This window comes from Neoarius graeffei, chromosome 3, assembly GCF_027579695.1.
Source record: "Neoarius graeffei isolate fNeoGra1 chromosome 3, fNeoGra1.pri, whole genome shotgun sequence".
Lineage (NCBI taxonomy): Eukaryota > Metazoa > Chordata > Actinopteri > Siluriformes > Ariidae > Neoarius > Neoarius graeffei.
The window spans coordinates 62,191,834-62,196,196 of NC_083571.1; positions in this window are offsets into that span (position 1 = coordinate 62,191,834).

Below are 4,363 nucleotides of genomic sequence, written 5' to 3' on the forward strand. Positions count from 1 at the left end.
GTGGGTCGTACTCGCCTCTCCGCATCTGAGAGGGAGCGCAGAAGGAGGGACAAGTGCTGCATCTACTGTGGCAAGCCTGGTCACTTCCGAGCATCATGTCCCGAACTCTTGGGAAAAGGACCGCCCCGTCCAGCCGAGGGAGGGTTGTGACGGGGCCTACCCTCTCTCCCGGACTCCCTGGCCAAGGAATCTACATCCCGGTCTCCATCTCCTGGGGTGAGTCTGTCCACTCTTGTCAAGCTCTGTTAGACTCAGGGGCGGCTGGGAACTTTATGGATATTCACTTCGCCCAAAGCATCAATATTCCGACTGCACCTCTTGAAGTCCCACTGTCTGTGTCTGCCCTGGATGGCCAAGCGTTAGGTGATGGTAGAGTCACCCAAGTTACTTCTCCAGTCTTCCTCCAGTCTCAAGGTCACAAGGAAGAAATATCTCTGCACCTGATTCCTTCACCTGAGTTCCCAGTTATTCTAGGCCTTCCTTGGCTTACTCGCCACAACCCTCGCATAGACTGGGTAACAAGCCAGGTTGTGGAATGGGGCCCTGCATGCCATGCCTCTTGTCTGCTCTCTAGCTCTCCTGTGTCTCCTGCCGAGCCCCCTGATCTCACCGAGTTATCTCAAGTTCCCACAGAGTACTGGGATCTCAAGGAGGTATTCAGCAAGAGCAGGGCCGCCGTTCTTCCTCCACACCGGGCCTACAACTGTGCCATTGACTTGCTCCCTGGGACTACCCCTCCTCGTGGCAGACTGTTTTCCCTCTCTCAGCCAGAACGCAAGGCCATGGAGGAATACCTCAAAGACGCCCTGGTCTCTGGGTTCATTCGACCCTCCACCTCACCTGCTGGTGCCGGCTTCTTCTTTGTCGGCAAGAAGGATGGGGGGCTCCGACCACGTATTGACTACAGGGGCCTGAACAAGATCACTGTGCGCAACCGATATCCCCTTCCGCTGATGTCCACTGCTTTCGACCTGCTCCAAGGCGCCACCGTCTTCACCAAGTTGGACCTACGGAACGCATACCACCTCATCCGTATCCGACAGGGAGACGAGTGGAAGACTGCCTTTAACACCCCGTCTGGGCACTACGAATACCAGGTCATGCCCTTCAGACTCACCAACGCACCAGCTGTTTTTCAGGCCCGAATCAACGACGTCTTAAGGGACATGATTAACCTGTACGTTTTTGTCTACCTCAACGACATCCTTATCTTCTCCAAGACCGTGCAGGAGCACCGCCACCATGTCCGCCAGGTTCTCCAGAGGCTGCTACAGAACAATCTGTTCGCCAAGGCCCAGAAATGCGAATTTCATGTTCCCGAGGTCTCCTTTCTGGGATTTATTGTACGGACAGGCCAACTCCAAATGGACCCTGCCAAGACCCTGGCCGTCCGGGATTGGCCTACTCCCAAGTCCGTTAAGGAGGTTCAGCGGTTCTTAGGATTCGCTAACTTCTACCGCAAGTTCATCAGGAACTTCAGTTCTGTGGCAGCACCCATGTCAGACCTCACCAAAAGGACAGGTGGATCTTATGTCTGGTCTCCTCAGGCGGAAAAGGCGTTCAAAGACCTCAAGGACCGCTTCTGCACGGCACCCATTCTGGTCCTCCCGGACACCTCCCAACCATTCATCGTGGAGGTGGACGCCTCGGACAGTGGTGTTGGCGCGGTGCTCTCTCAACGTTCGGAAGGAAAGCTGCACCCCTGCGCTTACTTCTCCCACCGCCTGAGTCCTGCGGAGTCCCGGTATGATGTGGGGGATCGAGAACTGCTAGCAGTCAAACTGGCCCTTGAGGAGTGGAGGCACTGGCTGGAGGGAGCGCAACATCCATTCCTGGTTTGGACTGACCACAAGACCCTGGAGTACCTCCAGCAAGCTAAGAGACTGAACCCTCGACAGGCTAGGTGGGCCCTGTTTTTCAGTCGGTTTGACTTCACCCTCTCGTACCGCCCCGGCTCCAAGAACACCAAACCTGACGCACTGTCCAGGCTATTCTCTGCCACTAACAGGGAGAATGAAGTTGGGCCTATTATCCCGGTGTCCCGGATTGTGGCCCCTGTCCGGTGGGGTATTGAGGAGGCTGTTCGACGAGCCCAACACCAGGACCCCGGTCCTGGGACGGGGCCACCGGGCCTCTTGTATGTCCCACATCAAGCCCGGGCCAAGGTTCTCCAGTGGGGTCACTCTTCCCCTCTCACCGCCCACCCGGGAGCTCGGAGGACCCTGGACTTCCTGAAAAGACGCTTCTGGTGGCCTAACATGGAGAAGGAAGTAAGGTCATTTGTCCTGTCCTGTGAGGTTTGCACCAGAACCAAGAACCCACGACAGCGTCCCCAGGGTCTCCTGCATCCTCTGACCATTCCCCGGCGTCCCTGGTCCCATGTGGCAGTCGACTTCATCACAGGTCTCCCTGAGTCACAAGGTAACACGGTCATTTTGGTCATAGTTGACAGATTCTCCAAGGCCTGCCGCTTCATACCACTGTGCAAACTCCCCTCTGCTCTTGAAACAGCTAAACTTATGTTCAATCATGTCTTCCGAGTCTTTGGTCTTCCACAGGACATCGTCTCAGACCAAGGGCCCCAGTTCTCCTCCCGATTGTGGCACGGGCTCTGCAAGGTCATCGGAGCCACTGCCAGCCTCTCCTCTGGGTTTCACCCACAGTCCAATGGTCAGACGGAGAGGCTCAACCAGGACCTGGAAACCACCCTGCGAGGCCTGGCTATGGATAACCCGACATCGTGGAGCACCTGGCTGCCATGGGCAGAGTACGCCCACAACACCCTGCAGTCATCGGCCACCAAGCTGTCGCCATTTCAGTGCCAATTCGGGTTCCAGCCACCTCTGTTCCCGGACCAGGAGGAGGACGCGGGGGTGCCCTCGCTCAACCAATATGTGAGACGGTGTTGCAAGACCTGGAGCAAGGTCAGGAAGACCCTCATACAGACCTCCAGAACCAACCAGACTCAGGCCAACCGCCATAGAAGACCTGCACACGCTTTCCGCCCTGGGCAGCGGGTTTGGCTGTCCACTAAGGACCTTCCGCTGCGGGTGGAGAACTGCAAGCTTGCTCCTCGCTACATTGGCCCCTTCAAGGTGGTGCGCAGGGTGAACCCTGTCTCCTACCGGCTCCAGTTGCCCCGGACTCTGAGGATCAACCCCACTTTCCATGTTTCCCTGTTGCGGCCCATACTGACGTCTACATATGCCCCTGCCCCTAGGAACCCCCCACCCCCCCGCATCTTCCAGGGGCAGACTGTGTTCACTGTGCATCGCCTGCTTGACTCCCGCCGGGTCCGCGGCGGGTTGCAATACCTGGTGGACTGGGAGGGCTATGGTCCTGAGGAGCGCTGCTGGGTTCCTGCTCGGGATGTCCTAGATAAAGAACTATGTCGGAACTTCCATTCGGCCCATCCAGATCGCCCTGGGAACGTCAGGAGACGCTCCTAGAGGGGGGGGTCCTGTTAGGACTAGGACTGTTTTGGCCTCTAGAGGCCGCTGTTATTTCCTTTTTGTGTCATGTTTATTTTGGCCTCTAGAGGCCGCCACTGTTCCTGTGTTTTGTGTTTTTGTTAATTCCCTGTTTAGTCCTAATTATCTTCACCTGTGTCCTTAATTAGTTTGTGTATTTATACCCCTGAGTTCAGTCCTCTTGTCACGGAGTCTTTGTGCTGTTATGTTTATCTCCAGTTTCCTCTGTACTGTGTTCTTTGTTTTTGCACTTTGCTTTTCTTTTGGATTTAGTAGTGACTGTGTTTTTTGGATTATACTCTTTGTTTTTTTTTTTTTTGCCCTGTATATAGTGTATATAGTATAAATAAACCTTTTGATTCTTTTTCTACTTCCGCCTCACGCCTCTGCATTTGCGGCCTCCCCCTGGTGGCCTAGTGGGGGTTTGCTGGATTATCACACCAACGAACCAGGTTCAAATCCCAGCAAAACCCTAACAGTATTGTAATGTATTAGCTCTTGGTTATTAGGGCCCGAGCCCTATGGGCGAAGGCCCTATTGTTCTTGTAAGAGTTCACTATTATTATTCTTCCGTCTTCTTCTTCTTCTTCTTCCGGCTTCTTCTTCTTCTTTATTTTTCTCCGCTGTTGGGCCATTTTCGGGGCGCTTGCCATGGGCGAAAACGCACGAAATTTGGCACCAGTTCCGAGAATTGCCACCGCTACTCAGACCCAGAGGCCCAAACTTGGCCGGGGCTCAGGGCCTCTATAGCGCCCCCTAAGTCGTTGTGATTTTGGCCTCCCGCATTACGGTGCCTGGGTGCCATGTAGTTTGTAGTACTGGCATGCCATTTGGTACGCATATGTATCTCACTAAGCCGGACAAATATGTCATGCCAATGCATTAGCCACGCC